We start from the raw sequence: 20,424 nt of genomic DNA on the forward strand, positions 1-20,424 counted from the left end.
AAAGTGGAGAAAGTCAGGTCTAAACTGAGAGCTGAAGGAGGAGAAGGAACTGGTGGGGGAAAGCAGGAAGAGTGGGTGCCCCCGGCAACTTGTCCTGAGGCCTGGGGGTGACAAGATTCTTCCCGTATTCTGTAACAGTGAAAGAAACTCAGGTTAGCCTGGGAAGAACGGAAGGGGAAAGCAGGTTGATGAGAGATGAGTCTAGAGAAGGAAGCAGAAGCTGGGCAGGGGTCACAGTGAGAGGGCAACAGACAGGAAGGCCAAACAGAGGAAATAGGCTGCAAGTGCCAGATATTTTTATCCCTCTCTTAAGCAGCAGGAGGAAACAAACTAGTGTTATGCTAGTTTTTCTCCTTCTCTATACAAATTTAAAAAGAGGCTTCTCTTAAATTTCTGTGTTGCCATAATGACACCTGGTTCCACTGGAACTTAACTTTTCTCAAACTGTGAGCTAACCCATGCATTTTTCTTATGGAAATGTTTGTCTTAAGCTATGTTAATGTACCATGTATTTACCCTAGACTCTGACTTCAAGTTGATTCTGCCTAAAGGCTCAGAACCGACTTGACAAACCAGTATGTTATACGCATACATTGTTCCCCTAATCTATGTCAATGAAACTACATATTTGTTTAGAAATCTGCCTTTCTTCAAGATTCACGTCAATTGTTTTATGGCCCGGGATGACTCACCTGGTGCCAATGTTATCTCAATGCATGTTGTGGGTGAGGGGTCTGGAGCCAGTCTCTCAGTTTTGAGACATTCCCTTTCTCTAATTAGCAGGCTGCTAGCAGCTATACAGGCGTGCTGTGATTCATGGGGTCGCGGAGAGTCGGACACGACTGAGCGACTGAACTGAACTGAACTGAACTGAAGCAGCTATACAACACCCGGGGAAAGACTAGCAGGGGGACACTCTTTCTGCCCGCTTCGAATGTCTATGTCAGAAACTTTCTCTCTTTTATACTTTAATAAAAACTTTATTACACAAAAGCTCTGAGCCTTGTCACTGGCCCCAGATTGAATTCTTCTCCTCCAGAGGCCAAGAATCCCAGCATCTTTCATGGTTCAGCAACAACCTTTCAGTAGGGGCATGACAGAGTCTGGACCTTTTCCTAAAGGGATCTGGAGAGTCTGAGGTGGGAAGAAGACGGAATTGAGGAACAAATGATACAATCAGACCTGCAGTTTAGATCATTTCTCTTAGAAACATCACCTTGACCTTGGACCCTTTTTTATCTTGGACTGAAGCGACTTAGCAGCAGCAGCAGCAGACTCATGTATAAGTATAGTAATTCATATAGAGTTTCATCTTTTACCAACTTCTGAATTAAGTTGGCTTCCTATATAGACCTACCAGAAAAGAGAATAGAAATACTGCCAATATAAATATTTGGGCTCAAGTTGTATTTCATATTCATATGTGTTAGTTTATAAGCAGCTGCTATAACAGATAAACCTGGACATTTCAATAATATTATGCAAAAGAATTTCTTGCTCAAACACTACAGAAAAGCAAGAGGGAAATGATATGAATGCTGTGCTGTAGAGATGCTAGGGTCCAGACCTTCTTCAAAGTGACTTTGAAGGCAATTTGGGGCATCAACACTCAGCCTGCAGATGACGGAAGAGAAAGAAGAGGATTGAGAGAGAAGTTTACTGGGCCAAGCCTGGAAGTGGGGCACCTTACTTCTGCCCACAGTTACATGCCACACGTAATAACCGCAGGAAATTCTGGTAAAGATGGCCCCTGGGGAAGGGAGTTTCCTAGCACCATCTGCTATCTAGCATCTCTGCTACCACTCAACCTCACCCTCTATCCCATTTGAATTGCCAAAGAGAGAAAAAAGAACAGGAGAGAGAATGGGACTCTGGAGAACAACAAAATTTCATCTGAGAGCCAAGGAGAAAATGAAGAAGACTGAGAAGGGAAATCAGAGACCAAAAGACAAAAGCCAGGAGTGTGGAGACATTGAGATCAAAGGAAGGAGGTCCAAAAGGGAGGCAAGAACACCTAATTCATTTTCTTGTCTCATCGGATGGTGCTGGGGGTTGAATGAGCTGGGGAAAGTGGAAGCATTTTCACCATGGTAAGCCATGTAAGAGATCCCTACCCATAACCTATCTGCAAGCCTAATTTTGCCTGCAACATTCACAGTCCCTGGAATTGCCAGGTCCCACCTTACTCCCTCCTTTCCTGCACCCCCCACAGATGGAATAGTAAGGAAGGGCCTGGAAAAAAATGCCCCCACCCACAACCTCAGGTAAATTTTCAACGTCAGGTGTTATTCCTAAACCCCCATGAGGTCATGAAGGCTTGCATCCCCAGGATACTATATCCCTGCACCCTCCTGGGAAATATCCACCCCTGTTTTATACCTGACTGGACTGGGCTGCACTTGTTCTTGAAGAGAAAGAAGAAAGAGAAAAAAATACAAGAAATCTTTGTACAGGAGGGCGGGGTGGGAGGGTAGGAGGAGTGTTTCAAAAGCTTTTCTAAATTTAATTATATGTCATTTTCTAACTGTACTTCATAATTGTGTAATTATCCCCAAGTATTTTTCTTAATTAATAGAACTCATAATTACATACTAATTGAAATGTATAATCTCGTCATTAGGATATGTAAATATATAATAGTGTGAAGGTAAGGTAATTAAAATTCCAGGGATGACTCTCATAAAAACTGGTGACATGTTCCTGCTTCTGTCCCAGGATTCTCTGCTCCAGCTGGCTTTGAAATTCCACCTGGACAGAGAAGATAAGCCCCAAAACCCAGGCAACGTGTAACAGGAGGGTGCATTTACCAACAAACAGGCTACCTGGCAGTGGGGTTGCCTGCCACACCTCATCCTACCCAAAATACCTCCTTGGGATTTCCCACTTTCACATTCTTCCCCGTCTGAAAGGAATTTCAAGTTGCTGGATGGCTGAATTAGAGCTGTATTGTAACTCTCCCTGCCTCCCTCGCTCAATGCAGGGCTCAGAGTGGATTGGACTGCCTTTGACATCAGACCCAAGACATACACAAAAGGATGAATATATATACATATATATATATATATATCTTCTGCCTTAGTCAGAGTTCTCCAGAGAAACAGAAGCAGTAGGAGATGGTCGATAGATTGATAGATATATAATAGAGGACAGATAGGTGTTGTCGTTTTTCATTTGCTAAGTCGTGTCTGACTCTTTGCGACCTCATGGGCTACAGCATGTTAGGTAGATATCCAGGCAGACTGAGATTTATTCATCCATATTGAGGTTGGCTCACTCAATTATGGAGGCCGAGAAGTCCTACGATCTGCCATCTGCAAGCAGGAGAGCTAGGGAAGTTAGGGGTGCAATTCAGGCCACATCTGAAGGCCTGAGAATTGGGGGCATTGATACTGTAAGTCCTGCTCTGAGTCTGAAAGCCTGAGGACCAGAAGCAGTGGTCTCCGAGGGCAGGAGAAGACAGAGGGCAGAGAGTGAATCTGCACTTTCACTGTCTTTTTGTTCCGTTCAGGCCCTCAGTGGATTGGATGACGCTTACCTGAGTAGGTGAGTGCAATCTACTTTAGTCAGTCTAAATTCAAAATCCAATCTCTTGGCATTCTCACAGACAGGCCCAGAAAAAACATTCTACCAGCTCTCTGGGTATGTGTGTGCTTAGTCACTCAATTGTGTCCGACTCTTTGCCACCCCATGGACTGTAGCCCTCCAGGCTCCTCTGTCCATGGAATTTTCCAGGGAAGAATTCGGGAGTGGGTTGCCATTTCCTCCTCCAGGGGATCTTCCCAATCTAGGAATCGAATCTACACCTCTTGTGCCTCCTGCCTTGGCAGGTGGATTCTTTGTCACTGCTCTCTGGGCTCCCTGGCCCAATCAAGTTGATACATAAAATTAATCATCACCCCTCCCCTTGCCCCTAAACCCCTAGTCCCTGTGATACCCAGGACCAACCTCAGATTAAATCTGAGGCTCTCTTCATGACTAAAAGCTGCTTTTCTAGGGAGACCCACTGATGAGGACCACTCTGTGAGGTTTCAGCCACCTGGACGACCCCAAGGTGGAAGCCGAGAACCAACAGATCTGTCCACCCTGAGATGACACGTGTGGCCTCCCCTAGAGGTGACAGGTGTCCTCATGGGGAAGCACAGATGGGGAGGGATATTTACCCAGATGTGGGCAATAGGGCAGGTGTGAGGGAAGATTTCCTGGAAGAAGTGACATGTGAACTCAAGTCTGAAGGGTAGAACATGAGGTGAGGGGACACAATGTGCCATAGATGGGAGGTGGGAGTGTGGCCAGTACAGTAGCGTGTAGAGACCGTGAGCAGAGAGTCAGGAGGGACCAGGTTGGAGGGTAGACAGGCGCCAGGCTGAAGAGCCCTGTAAACTCCATCAAGGTTTGGAATCTCCTGAGAAAGATGTTTCCGACTAATGTGGCAATAAGGCTGGGAAGATGGACACACTGATGGATCGATGGGAGTGGTGATGGGTGGGTAGGTCTTGGATATCACAGCCAGGTCTCCAGCAAAACTGCAACACGGGCTCCACCAGGGTAATGAGGTTTTGTTCTACTTCTGATTCCCAAGTCCTGGAAAAGCAGGGCTGGCGAAGCAGAGACTTAAATCCAAGACCCAGTGCTCTCCCTACTCCATGTACCAATCCTGGGGACACAGAGAGGCTCTCCTTGTCCACCCAACACTTCTCACCTGGTCTAGTCACTTCACACAGATACACACACCCCAAAGGCCCCATGTCACACAACGGCACTAAAAGCCCTTGACCCCCAAAACCCCCAAGAGGAAGGACCTCTCCAAGCTGCCATCCTCAAACAGAGTGTTTCTCAACATTGGATAGCATAGATTACTTTGCTCTCAGCATCATATCAAATGATGAGTATTCCAAACAAGCTGCTTTGAAATTCAGTTTGCAGCCCTCAGAAATCTCAGAGGCACACGGGGCTGCAGCCTGGATGTGATGAGGCAGGCATTTCCCCGGGAAGTGGGTCACACACCGGCCCCCAGGTCACGGGCCCTTGAAACTTACCTCCGGAGCAGGAGTGTTGAAGTGTGGCTTGAGTGACAGGAGGACGGAGGGTGGCTTCCTGCAGGGAGCCCAGCGGAACCCCACAGCGGTGGCTTTGGTGTGGGAGGAAAAGGGAGAGGCGATTCATGTCAGAAATCGGAAGGGAGGTAAGCGGAGTCCCTATCTCAGTATATTTCAAGCAGTTTCTTTGTATACCAGTCAGATGAGCGTTGAATTGTGACTTGACTCAATGTCCCCAGATGCTGGCAACCTGACTACGTCTGATCACTTAACCTGAAGAACATGTATTACAAGTTCTTTTCCCTTTCTTCTGAGAGGCCTTTTTATTCACGGGAAGCCTTCAGCCCACATGCACACAAAAGTCCCCACACAGGTACTGACAACCTTGTTCCATTGTGATGGGCTGGGCGCGGGTGGGTGGCATGGGGACAGAGGGACCCTCAGCCCAGGTCTCTGTGCCACTCTGCAGGGGATCAAGCCTGGGATCGCAAACACAATTACTGAGGCCACAAATGTCAGCACTTGGCCAGCTGGCTGAAACTCTGTCCCATTTGTTCAGAAAAGTAACAGTTACCTCGGCTTATACATTCTCTTCTGTGAGTTTCTATAATTGGCTGCCTCAGAGACACACACACAATGGGGCTTACAGTGGTAACAATACAGCAGTGCATTAAGTTCAAAATACATTTTGAAAGCCATTATCTCCCTCAGAAGTCTTTCCTACTACATCTGAAAGTTGGGGCTGGACAGCTGCTAGCTGAGTCAATGCCAGGGTCTCTGGGAAGAAATCAGCAATGGGGCAGGAGCAGAGTGAGCCCCTAGCAACCTGGAAAGGGGAACTGAGATCCTTAGGCACAGCTTGGGGCCTGAGACCCGCTTGTCCTGCAGTGGTCCCTCTGCCTTGGACTCCATCTCAGCACGCCTATGTCAGAGGTCACAGGCACGGCAGATGGAGCCTGGACTTCTGAGTCACCCAGATATGAATTCCAGTCCTGGCTTTGCAACCATGAGTTGAGGGACCTAGAGAAATTTACGTCTCTGAACTTCAGTTTATTTAAGCAAAATGGAAATAGAGACAAATTCATAGGAATTTGTCCTGAGGGTGAAATTCGATCATATCACTAAGTAGCTGTTTTGTACTAGGTATGAAATAATGGTCCTTCCTGGCCTCATCCTGACATAAGATATAATAAACTGTACCCTCAGGCTCTCTCTTCCCCCAAGTAATTATCTCTACTTGACTGGCTTGTCTTCTTCCTCCTCACCCTAATAAGCAAATGGCAAAATTGGACAATTACTAACAAGGAATCCATAAATGGTGAGTGATAAACCTGGAGGGATTGGGTAGGGGGAGATGTGGTCAGAGAATGATGCCCTGGTGCTTCAAAAATGAAACCACTCATCATCTAGCTGACGATGAGACGCAAAAGTTGAGTGAGGGGGTGAGTGAGATTATCGAATCCAAGAGATCAAAGATTCCAGAAGCCACGCACTAACCACTATTCCATACTGCCCCTTAAAGTTCAGAGAAAACCAAAGAGAGAAGATGTATATATATATACCAACTAGGTTTAGCCACAAGATTAGAGGTTATGATTATCTAGGGGACATATAAGGCCATATGGAGGAGATGATGGTGAAGATGGGCATTAAAGAGTATATGAGCAATGTTTGGCAATGCAGAGATTAGAGGAAACAGGTTCAAGAAAATGATACGATGACTCAGTCTTTGCAAAGTCCTTCTAACTTGGTACTGGTTCTTCCACAAATGAAAATGGAGTCAGAAATATGGGTTGTAATCCCATCTATTCTGCTTAAAAGCTGGTGACACTAGACACACCACAACCCTTGTGAGCCTCAATTTTCTCACCTGTAAACTATGGATAAGAATCCTGTTTTCAGTTGCAAGATTAAGTGAGAAAGTGACCTGTACACAGTATAGATCAATGATTCCCAGACCCACTAGAACATTAGAGTTACCTGGGGTGAACGCTAAAAATACACATTTCTGGAGGGACACAGCTGGACCAGCAGGGCAGAGCAGAGATGTTTTCTGACCTCTCTCTCTTCCCACACTTGGATCTATTGCCAGGGCTCCACTGACCAAGCCTAACAGAAGCTGGCCAGCAGGGGAGCTGAGTGATACAGCTTATGGATATCCTTCTGGTACATACAGATTAGGGAAGAAACAGAATAATTAGCACTCTCCCCTCTCAAACCTTCCAGTGGCTCCCCACTGCCTGCTAAATAAAGCCTAATCTCCTCAAATGGCCATTCAAGTCCCTCTACAATCTACACCATCTTTCCAGACTCTTCTTCACTCACGACTCACACGGAGAAGCCTCAGATGGCACCACTTGTTTTCCAGCCCACTGCATCTTCTCATGCCATCCCCCTTCTCCTCAGCCCCATCTCTGGCTCAGGAGAGTCTCCTTAGCCTCAATTCATGGTCCGTCTTAAACTCTGTCTTCTCCACACTCTCATTTCTGATTATCTCCAACTGGTGAGGTGTCTTCTTTCCCTCTGCTTCCCTACCAACTTAATTTGGACCACCTGTCTGATTCATCACACATCATCTCACACTTGTCATCCATTCCCACCAGTCATGTGCTGAAACTGTGCCTGTGTACCACTTCTCCTATTATACTGAAGGTACCACAGCAGAAACTGTCTTCGCGTGTTTGCATTCTCCAGTTCCCAATACTATCCTATTCAGTATGTCTCTCCCTTTCCCGGGCTCATGGACTCCTTTGGGATACAGATCAGGGAATTCCCTGGCAGTCCAGTGGTTAGGACTCTGCACTCTTATTGCCGAGGTCCCAGATTCAATCCCTATCAGGGAACTAAGATTTCAGAAGCCACCTGGCTGGGCCAAAATATCCAGATTAAATGCCAATGCCTCTGTTTCCTCCAGGCAGAGCCAATTCATCTTCTCTTTCTCCTGCATAAGATGTACAACATATATTTTACCCCACATGTATACCCCACCCAGGAGCCTGGGCTTAAACTCTGAAACTCCATCACTCAAAAGTTGTGTAACATTGAGAAACTGATCTAAATTCTCTATGCCTTTTTCTTCACGGTGCCTAGCACAGCAAATAAGATAGTATATGTAAATCATTCAGCACAGTGCTGGGCGTATATATATTAAATACTGAAAAAATGTCTGCTATTAATATTATTACTTGACTCTAAGCTCCCTAAAGGCTCCCTGTTTCTTGATCTTTGTTTCCCTAGTGTCTGCACAATGCCCAGTATACATATAGTATGTGTTCACTGTGTTTCTGGATTGTTCCCCTAGTGTCTACACAATGTCCAGTATATAGTACATGTTCATTGTATGAACAAATAGGCATTCAACAAATATTGCTTGGGTGGTTGGCCGGTTTGTTGGTTGAAGCGGGGGTAGATAGATGGCTGGTCAAACAGTAGGTCTAGTGTTGCCAACTGGTTACATAAATAAGTGAATCAGTAGGTATTCAATATGTGTTGGCTGATTAGTTCTTGGCTTAAAACAAATGAGTGAATGAGGAATGAATAATGGTATTTAATAAGAAGGTTGCCTATTTGCATGGTTGAATGAGCAAACAGATTTTCCACAAATAGCAGATGTTCCATAAATGCTGCCTGGGTAAGTGAACGAACAAACATCCTAAAATATAACAATGGCTTAGAGTCAAAGCCAGAGAGGACACAGCTAGAGCAGTGGTGGGGGGAGATGGATGATGAAGCCGGCCACGCAGCGACTATCTCAGAGACTCCGCTTGTCCCTGCCATTTCTAGAGGCTTCCCTACCGCAGCTGCTTCTGCAGATTTCCTGGGCTGCAATATGGGTGACACGGGAAGCTGGGGCTGGAGATGGGCAAACCGCCCCTCCTTCTCCCCACTCGGCCGAGGAGCAGCCTGCCCAGGCCCCCACCTAGAGCTGGCTTTCCTGTCCCACCTCCGAAGAGGAGGGACCTCCACCTCTGAGCTCATTAGAAACAAATTCTGTATTTCCTCTGTCCCAGGGGCACAGATGTTAGCTCATCAGATCCTCAGCCCTATTCCTTGGCTTTTCCCCCAAGAAAGCCCCAGCAACTCACATCTCCCAGTTTATGAATTATTTTGCAACATGTCTGCAGATGTGTGAACTAGAAATCTTACACATGTTAGAGGATTTTGCCATTTCTATTAAATATGCCATTCATTTGGTAGGTAATTAAATGTGCAATAATGGGCTCTAATTTCCATCTTAAATGACTTCCTAGGAGGAGCAGAAAGAGAGATGCAGGGTGTAATTTTCTAGAAGAGGCTTTTTTCCCCCTAAAGCTTTTTAGTACCTAGAAGAAGGGGGGAATTAAGTAAAATAAAGTTGGTTTTGACATTGCTCCACATGAGCATCGTCGGCAATTACCCCCCACTTAGGGAAGGAGACTAGAGCCTGCCACACAACACCAAAGCCCTGAGGCAGCCTGGGGACCATGATCCTGGCAGTCTGAGCTTGAGAAGAGCCGGAGGGCAGCAACAGGAGCTGGGGTGGGGCGGGAAGGCATCTCTGCAGACCCCATGGACACTACATTTGGGCAGAATCCACAAATCTGAGAAGGATAAGCCTTCCTCTTCTCCTCTGTACTTCCCACAGCATCCAAGTCCATATGTGAGGACATATGTGCATACACACACACACACACACTCACAGAAGCATGGAGTTCGCCTCCAACCTTAGAAGTGCCCATCTGAACCAAGTGTAGGGAGGCAACCAGGAAGCCTCAGATCCACCAACGGCTGTGAAAATATGGTTGAGTTACTTAGCCTCTCGGAGCCTCAGTTTCCTCATCTGTGAGACAGGAATCAAACCCAACCCAGAAGATCATCGTAAGTGTCAAAGGCAAGACCATGCGGAAAGGCACGGGCACAGCCTGGCCTCCCGGAAGCAAGCTCTCAATGGATGTATTCCCTGTCGCCTTTCTCTCCCTCAGCTGGCATTGAGGGCCAGCTTGTAATTCCAGGGTCCAGGAAGCCTGCTCACCCTCTGAGAGTTGCCCCGATTCTCCCCACTCTTCGGCATCACCCCTCAGGGCAGCCAGCCCTCTCTTTCCGTCCCCTGCCTCGTCCCATCTCAGGACAGCCTCTGCATTCCAGTAGGAGCGAGACCGTCAGCCTTGACACCGTAGGGAGGCTGAGGGGCCCAAGGGACCAGGCTTCTGAGAGGAACACAAAGGAAGCACAAGGGCTGAGGGTAGAGAACACCCCGGCCGGGCCTCAGGGTTAATGGTGAGGTCAGACTTCTTGGCTGCCCCTCGGGGGCATTCCCCGCTGCCTGAATCTTCAGGGACGGACACCACAAACGTGGAGGCCCAGTGGAAGGGCTGTCACCGGCCGGTGACTCCCAGCCTCTGGGCGTCTCTCAGCTCAACAGTCTCTGAATGTGGACGAGGGTGCTGAGGGTATAAATCAGGCCGTCTCCCAGCTCCTCTGGACGGTCTCCATCCTGGGCATCTGGGAAGGAGATAAGGGAAGAACTCTGAGAGCACATCCCAGGATATCTCGGGATCTCAGGCCAGGACTACATTACATAACAGCCCAGCTGAAAGTAGGCCTGGGCAGAGGTGGGAGTGAAGACAGTGTGAAAAGGAGTCATCTGAGGGACCCAGAGCACAGGCTGCCCTCAAATAAAAATATAAATATGGGTGAATGTGTGTTGGGAGTCAGGGTGGGTCCTTCACGAGGCAAGAGCGGGTGAGAACTAAAAGGGACCCAGAAGCCATTCATTGGTGGCAGGGCCTGGGCCCCATTCACTGAGGTGGAGGGGGTAGCATGGAACACCCCAAGCCGCTCAGGCTGCACTGCAAAGCTTTCCACTTATTTGTTCTTCCAAGGTCCCACTCTTCTCTGATTAATCATCCAAGCGATATTTATAGATTGTCAACTTCACACCAAGCAGACCGTTCATACAATAAATATCATGGGTTTTAGAGGCAGGCCACCTGATTGGAGCCCCTATGCTGTCATTACCAGTTATACAACTGAGTAGTTACTTGAAGTCTCTGGGCCTCAGTTTCCACATCTCTAGAATGGGACTGTTGTAAAAATTACATGGGAAAATAACTACACAGTTAGTGCTTAGCATAGTGGCTAGCGAATATTTTTGCATTAACTAAAAAAAAGTTAGTCACTGCTGTTATTATGAAGTCAGCGTGCCGAGACCTTCAGATGTTCAAAACGTACGACTATCCTCTTAGATAATCAATGAATAGCATATACTACATGTCCCCCCAAAAGAGACTGTTCTGTCCTTTTCATTGTCTACAGCATCCGTGATTTTGCACATGATAGGAGGACAGTAGCTTTTTGAAAAATGGAGGTAAGTTCCTTAATGACCAAGAATAAACTATTTCAGCAATAACTGATATTGGAGACTATTACCTTATGGGTTTGGGGCTTGGAGAGGTGACAATTTAAGCTTGGAAATGACAAAGACACAAATTTAGACTAGTCATAAAATTTACAATCAGACAGTCTCCAGAGCTCACCTCTATGGTTTTCCCTTTTCATTCTTCTTAAGGGAGGACATACCACATTACAGGTGCCTGCTGGGTAGGGTATTCATATTGCAATACTCCTCTCTGATCTGCGTATAATACTCAGTCCCTCCTGGTGGGATGCTGATGCGCACAGAAATAACAGCTTGTGAGGAGGAGAAAGGTATTGCGGAGTAGCAGACAGAAATTATAACGTCAGAGGACATGAAACAAGCTTGGAGGCTCCTCCTACAATCCCAGACTATGAAAGCAGCAAGGGACTTTAGGGGTCACCCCCATCCTTCCCACCCATCCAACAGAAGAGAACACCAGGTACCAGGAGGCTCTGTGACTGGACCAGGGCCACCAGCTAGTTAGTGACAGGGCGGGGACCAAGAGCATTCTCCTGACTCCACTTTAATGATCTTCCCACTACAGCTGGCTGTCATCTTCTCTGAACATGAATTCATCAGAGGCAAGCAGATGACTGTCTTCCATCCCAAGCAGGCCAGAGGGGCCCCAAGAGCATCATGTTAATGAGAGAGGCCCAAACATGGCTCCTTATTAGAAGCCAACCATGGGGGCATGTTTTTTATCTCACAGCCATCCCTGCAGTGACGGTAAGCATGTTTCAGTCTGCAATTAAGTCGGTTGTACAAAGGAATCAGTCCTCAAGGCAATTAGAACTGACACCTGCTTTTGATATTGAAAACAATCTGAGAAATAATTACATGAGTTACAGGTCAGCTGTCATAGTTTTAAAAAAAGGTAGGGGTCTGATTGATAGGCCTGAGGGAGGGATCATGGCCTGTGAGGCAAGGCTCTCCAAAGGGGCCTCTTGCAGATGAAGCCCAACTCAGAGGAATCCACAGAGACCCACCTCCTCTCCGCTCTTTGGCCCAGCCCACTGGGAAGACACAAGCAAAACTGAGGACGGCAGTGGGGCCCTTGGGGGCAGGAAGAAGGAAGGTGAAGGTTTTAGGGAGCTGCCTGTGAACTGGTACCATTTCAGCTGGTCCCTGCCAGCCTGCCAGGCTCCTAGTCCTCCTATTCCTCCCTCCTGCCCTCACACACAGTATCTGCCCACTTGTTCAAAGAGCTATCCTGCACTCCCACTCCTGGGCATACATCAGGAGAAAACGGTAATTCGAAAAGATACATGCACCTCAGAGTTGACTGCAGCATTGTTTACAATAGTAAGACATGGAAGCAGCCTACGCGTTCACTTCAGATGAGTGGACAAAGAAGATGTGGTTTCTATACACAGAGGAATATTGCTCAGCCATAGAACGGAGTGAAATAATGCCATTTGCAGCAACATGGATGAACCTAGAGATTATCACGCAAAGTGAAGTCAGGGGCTTCCCCAGTAGCTCAGCGGTAAAGAATCTGCCTGCAATATAGGAGAAGCAGGAGACACAGGTTTGATCCCTGGGTCAGGAGGATCCCCTGGAGGAGGGTATGGCAACCCACTCCAGTATTCTCACCCGGAAAATCCCATGGACCTAGGGGCCTGGCTTCCCTGGTGGCTCAGAGGTTAAAGCGTCTGCCTCCAATGCGGGAGACCCGGGTTCGATCCCTGGGTCGGGAAGATCCCCTGGAGAAGGAAACGGTAACCCACTCCAGTATTCTTGCCTGGAGAATCCCATGGACGGAGAAGCCTGGTAGGCTACAGTAAACGGGGTCGCATAGAGTCGGACACGACTGAGCGACGGAACGGAAGGGGCCAGGCAGTCACAGTCCATAATGTTTGGACTACTGGCTGGGTTGCAGAGTCAAACACGACTGAAGTAACTGAGCACACACCCACACATGCACGAAGTGCAGACAGAGAAAGAAAAGTATCACATGCTGTCACCTATATGTGGACTTTAAAAAAAAAGATACAAATGAACTTATTTACAGAACAGAAAGAGACCTACAGACCTAGAAAACAAACTTCTAGTTACCAAAGGGGAAGAGGGGGCGGACAGGGAAGAATAAATTAGGAGACTGGGATTAACATATACACACTACTATATATAAAATAGATGATCAGTAAGGATCTACTGTACAGCACAGGGAACTGTACTCAATATTTTGTAATAACTATAAAGGGAAAAACTCAGAAAAATATGTATTTTATATAAATGTATGTAGGTGTCTGAATCACTGCGCTGTATGCCCAAAACTAACACAACATTGTAAGTCAAATGAAAGAGAAAGTCGCTCAGTCACACCCTACTCTTTGCCACCCATGGACTATACAGTCCATGGGATTCTCCAGGCCAGAATGCAGGAGTGGGTTGCCTTTTCCTTCTCCGGGGGATCTTCCCAACCCAGGGATCGAACCCAGGTCTCCCGCATTGCAGGGCGTTTCTTTACCAGCTGAGCCACCAGGGAAGCCTATATATAAGTCAACTATACTTCAATTTTTAAAATAGCTAAATTCTAATTACGCCACAAAATAATTAATTTATAAGTGCTATCTAGCTCTGCCTTGTTCTCCCTGATAATTGTTCCAAAGTCTAAAGTGATAATTAAGGGAGATCTTTCACCAAGCTACATGCAGGACCTGACGTAGGTCCTAACGTGCAGTAAACATTTTATATGTAGGTAATAAACAACTGATAGTTCCTTTCAGGATTAGCACTCATTTCTTTGGTAGTTTTATAGTTTCATTCTTCCATATCCATTCTTTCCTTAGGTATTTATGACCCTTTGGATGTGGGTGGCTGTAGGCATCGTGTCAAAGATGAGAAAACTGAAGTCAGAACGAATGAGGAGGGCTTGCCCAGGATTATGCAGCCGGAAGAGCCAGGAATCCAGCAGGTCTTCTGCTCTGGGCTCTTTCAGCCACAGGAGGTGTCTGCCTTGGGATGTGAATGCGCCATGGCATTCACATGAAATGTGAAAGTGAAAGTTCTTCAGTCGTGTCTGACTCTCTGCCACCCCATGGACTATACAGTCCATGGAATTCTCCAGGCCTGAATACTGGAGTGGGTAGCCTTTCCCTTCTCCAGGGGATCTTCCCAACCCAGGGATCGAACCCAGGTCTCCCACATTGCAGGCGGATTCTTCACCAGCCGAGCCACCAGGGAAGCCCAAGAATACTGGAGTGGGTAGCCTATCCCTTCTCCAGAGGATCTTCCTGACCCAGGAATCAAACAGGGGTCTCCGGCATTGCAAGAGGATTCTTTACCAGCCTAGCTATGAGGGAACTCTCCCCAGGTTCTACCTTGGGGCCTTGCATGTAGTAGGAGCACATTAACAAAGACAAACCAATTTAGAGGTATTTGACCTTGGAGGCTTTTCTCTCCCAGGGGCCCTGGGTGGGAGGGGCAGTGATTTAAGCCTATTGGTGGAGGCAAAGGCTGAGGCCTAGGTGGTGATGATAGGAAGCAGCAAGAAAGCAGAATAATAAAGCAATTTCAGACAGTGATTACGGCTGTAAAGATGGTCACAAATGGAGAATCTTAGGAGAAAAATACAGGACAAAATGCATCAGTGGAATCAAGGTTTAGACTGTATAAGTCAGACTCTAAGTGCTCAGAGATTCAGGGAAGGGAACTAGAGATGTCTGAAATGCTTCGTGAAAATGAAACCCAGCATCAGGCTTGAAAAAAAGGTTAGAATCTGATTGGATGGAAGGCTCAGGAGATGGATCCTGCAAATGTGTGACAAGTAAAAAAGGTGCACAAGAGAGCTGTGAGTAAAGTTTTACTTGCAGCAAAATGAGGACTGCAGCGGGGAGACAGCACCTAGTATAGCTCTGAGACTGCCCCCAAGAGGCAGTGGGGGAAGGTCAGTACATACGATTCTGGTGAAGAGGGAGTTCAGTGCAATCAAGCACTCATTTTACAAAAGTCTCGTGCTAATCACTAGCAGGTGACATCACTATGAAGGAAGTTAGTGCTTTTCTAGAAGGAATTTAGTGCTTTTCTAGATATGAAGAGATGCAAGGATTGGAATCATGAAATCAGTTCCTGAAAATATCTAATTGTCTAAAGACTGGTTCCGCCAGTTTCCCTGGAACACAGAGTGCCTCACTCTCCACCCTGAATCCCCCTCAGGGGGTGTTGAAGGTCAGGAGCTGTAGTAGCACAGGGTTCTGTCTCTGTAGAGGCAGATGGCAAAAGCCCTTGGCAAGTGCCAATTTTAGCTGACATGTGAAATCCGGAACAAAGGAATGGAAGCAAGATCACATTTATAAAACGACTACTATGTGTCAGACACCATGCCAGAGGCCCGTCACACCCATGCGGAAGAGGGATGAGCAGCACGTGGGGGCACAGGGACAAGAAAGAGTGCAGGTGACTGTGAAGAGGAAAAGCTAAAATCTTACATAACCTCCTCCTTCTGCCTCTGTAACTCAGCTTGCCCCTTGCAAAGTCTAGATCACGTCGGCCACGTAGTCTCACAAAGTGGGGACTTGCAATACTAGGAACTGGAGTCTATCTCACTCACCCTTGTCCTGTTCTTTGCAGTCACCCAGCCCCTGCAAACCTGCTTAATCACGCCTGTCCAGGCCAGGCATCCCCCTCCCCATCTTACCACTGTTCCCGCGTGTGAAACCTCTTATTTTAAACCAGCCTATTAACAGCTAGTGTTGCCCACTACAGTCTGTCTATAAAAACTCTGCAATCCTTCTGTTCGGGGCTCAGAGCTTGGAGTGTTAACTCCCCTGGGCCCGCCGGCGTAATAAACCTGAATTCTCCAACTCTCTGAGTGTGGTGCTTGGTTTCTTGAGTACTGGTTTCTGCAGCAACAGCAGAGGGCCCAAGTAGGAAGGGAAAGATAAGGAGCAAGAGGGAGGGCCAGAGGAGCTCAGGCTAACGCAGACCTTAAATGCAGGGCCAGGAAACCTCCCCAGACCTCTCTCTGTGCTTGCTATGGGACTGTTTCATGATTGCTTAATAATTTAAGCTGGGCGATGAGCAACTCGAGAATGGAGACTCTTTCATCCACCATCGCAACGTTTCCTGGATTTTACTGTGCTTTAGAATCATTGGGAGTGCTTATTAAAACACCATTTGGGGACTTCTCTGGTGATCCAGTGGTTAAGATTTCACCTTCCAATGCAGGGGAAGGTTCAGTCTCTGGTCGGGATAGCTAGGATCCCACATGCCCCAGGGCAAAATAAACCCAAAACAAAACATAAAAACAGAAGCAATGTTGTAACAAATTCAATAAAGACTTTAAAGAAAATAGTCCACATCAAAAAAAATCTTAAATACAACCCACCAGTTTTAGGTCCCTCTTCTGGGAGTGTCTGATTCCATAGGTCTTAGGTTAGGCCTGAGAATATGCATTCTTTTTTATTTAATATTTATTTCTTATTTATGTGGCTGTACCAGGTCTTAGTCGCACCATCCAAACTGTTAACGGCGTGTGGGATCTAGTTCCCCAGTCAAGGACCTAACTCGGGCCCGCTGCATTGGGACCTCAGAGGCTTAGCCACCGGACCACAGGGAAGCCCTGAGAATTAGCATTTCTAACAAGTTTCCAGTCTCACAAATGACCCTTGAGATTCTTGCTTCCTGAGAAACCTGCATGGGGTTTCCTCCCACACTGAATAGAGTTGACTTGTGTGACGCAAGAGCGTATTGTGGAAGCAATGGTGTGTAACTTCTAAGATGAGGTTACAATCATCCCACTCTCTCTTAATGTCTGTGTCCCCTTTGCTGCCCTGCACATAGGATCACGGGTACTATCTTTCTAGATTCTGTACATATGCATTAATACACCATATTTGCTTTTCTCTTTCTGACTTACTTCACTTTGTATAATACACTCTAGGTTCATCCACCTCATTAGAACTGACTCAAATGTGTTCCTTTTTATAGCTGAGCAATATTCCACTGTGTATATATACCACAACTTTCTTATCCAAAGATATATATTACTATATGTAACACAGATATCCAGTGGGAGTTTGATGTATGATGCAGGGAACCCAAAGCCAGTGCTCTATGACAACTCGGAAGGATGGGGTGGGGAGGGTGGTGGAAGGGTGTTCAAGAGGGAGGGGACACATATATGCCTATGGCCAATTCATGTTGATGTATGGCAGAGGCCATCACAATATTATAAAGTAATTATCCTCCAATTAAAATAAATTCAATTCAATTCAGTCTCTCAGTCGTGTCCTATTTTTGTGACCCCATGGACTACAGCACGCCAGGCATCGCTGTCCATCACCAGCTCCTGGAGCTTGCTCAAATTCATGTCCTTCGAGTTGGTGATGCCATCCAACCATCTCATCAAATTAACTAACTTTAAAAAAAAAAAGATGAGGTTATAGAAAACATTGCAGCTTGCCGCTCACTGTCTTGGATTGCCCAAGGAAGGCCAGCCACCATGTTCTGAGGACACTCAGGTAGCCTTGTGGAGAGGGTCACAGGGTTGGGAACTGAAGCCTCCAACCAAAAATCAACACCAACTTACCAGTCATGTGAATGAGTCACCGTGGGGCCGACCCTCCAGTCCGGGTCAAGCCTTCAGATGACTGCAGCCTCGGTCACTATTTTGACAGCTACGTCACGATAAACCCTAAGTGAGAACCTACGGAAGCTATGAGGGACAGCAAATTGTTATTGTTGTTTTAGGCCACTAAGTCTTGAGTGACTTGTTAGGCAGCCACAGACAACTAATACACCAGATGATGCTGATGAGGCTGGTCCAGGAACTACACTTCGAGAACAACTGCACTGTTAGCCTTGTGTCCAGTGTGTACCTGGCATAAAGGAGGCACTCAATAAAGAGTTTTTAGTTAATTAATGAGCAAATGGATGGCGATGAGGGATAAAGGTGAGACTAAAGCTGCCAGCACTGGGGAGCCACTGAGTTGATGAATGACATGACTATGATATTTGGGGATATTTTCTGAGAAAGGGCATGAGAACCACGGTTTGCTCAGTGGTCTGGCAAAGTCGCCCACTTAGCGTACAGTCTCTGCTCTAGTTTCCGAGGCCTCCATCCAAGGACTTGGATAGAGCCTAGGCAAAGGAGCTCCTAGGCCTGGGAGCTGCTTTGTCTACTTCCGGCCTGCAGAAGTCCTGCCAGAACCTCCATCCGTCCCTGCATTTTGATCTCCGTCAGCCATCCTTCCTCTCTCCCTTTGCCCTCCTTTGTCAGCCCTTAACCCCCTCATTCTGTCTGTCCTCCTCTCTCCCCTTAATTTCTCTAATAGCCTCACCTTCCACAACAAGTCCTCTGGGCAGATTCCGGCCTCCTCTACTGCTGGCTCCGTGGAGACTCTTCCTCCTTCCAGGCTGGAGTGTTTCATCCCCTCCACTTTATTCCCATAAAGCAGTTAACAGTATAATGCCCCAAATATTTACCAAGCATTAGGCTGAGTATATGGAGACAAATAAGACCCATTTACACACCAAAGATTTCCATCAAGGACATCTAAGTGCCCATAGACAAGCATATCTGCTTCAGCTAAGATCCCTCCACTGTTGCTTAGTCACTAATTCGTGACTAATTCTTTGAGACCCCATTGACTGTAGCCCTCCAGGCTCCTCTGTCCATGGGAATTTCCAGGCAAGAATACTGGCAGGGATTGCCATTTCCTTCTCCAGGGAATCTTCCCAACCCAGGGACCAAACCCACATCTCCTGAGTTTCCTGCATTGGCAGGCAGATTCTTTACTGCTGAGCCACCTCGGAAGCCACACTCCAAACTCACACTCATCCCCCACTCCACCCCTACATCACTGCCTTCTCTTTGGGGCTGGTTTGGGCCTGGGGGTTTTGACTACTGGCCTAAGCTAGACACCACCTCACCCAGCATCAGAAACACTGGAAAAGGGTTAAACAAGTGCACAGGTATCAGCGGGAACCTCTCATCACAACCTCTGCCCAGGCCAAATTCTCTGCTTCTCCAGATACTTGATTACTGCCTTTGGAACAATCCCTGAGTTGCAGAAGAAAACTGGCTTTACTTTGATGTTTTGCCAGCTCTCTCTCCTGCTCTAATGGTCTCAGCTATTCTGCCAAAGCTTTAGACTTATTTGTCTTTCCTTGCATTTTGGCTCGGGGTGTTTGAACAGTAATACTCAGGCTTTGGTTGGGATTTCTGAAAAACACTGTATCTGATATGAAAAACAGGAGATTTGGGGTGGGGGTGGGATCTATCTCACTTCTAAGCAGAGTCTAGGATGCTGAGTCATTTGTTTTTAGCATTGTTATGGTTAGATGAAGTAGGTCTATCCAAGCTCCCTTCTCCCCTCTGAGTCCTTTCAGGATGCCCAGAACCTCCGAAGGGGTGTCCTCAGCCTGCGGGGAGGAAGTTGAGCGTACTCCCTACTGCCAAGCCCTCCCCAGCCTTCCCCGCAGAATCTCTGGAGTCGCTGGTTGATACAAATAAACTTCTGGAGAAACTCTTAATGCACACAAGGAAGCAGCCCACACAATCCCCGCAAAGAATACAGACCACCAAGGTCTGCTCAGGGAGGGCCAACGCCACGCCAGAAACATTTCAGCCTTACCTACTTGGGCTCCCAGAGTCTGATTTCCAGCTGCTCCACCAAGGCTGTTTCCTATAATGAAAACACCTCACCCCTAGCAAGTCCAAATCAGAATGTGTCAATTTCCCTTCCAATCTCCTCTTCCCGTGGTCTGCTCAACTTAAGAATGATGTTCCCATTCTCCAGGTGCTCAAGTTAGAAACCCAGCATACCTAAGGGTCTGTATACATTGCCACCCATCCTTCTACATCCTTCCCCCTCATCATTCTTTCACCAAGCCTAGAATATTCTCTCTCCAAAATATATCTCTCTGAAAAAAACAAAACACTAATTTGAAAAGATATGTGCACCCTAATGTTCATAGCACCATTATTATTTACAACAGCCAATACCTAGAATCAACTTAAGTGTCCATCAACAGATGAATGGATAA

The sequence above is a fragment of the Moschus berezovskii genome, chromosome 14 (assembly GCF_049115385.1).
Source record: "Moschus berezovskii isolate FMDL1 chromosome 14, NW_MosBer_1.0, whole genome shotgun sequence".
Lineage (NCBI taxonomy): Eukaryota > Metazoa > Chordata > Mammalia > Artiodactyla > Moschidae > Moschus > Moschus berezovskii.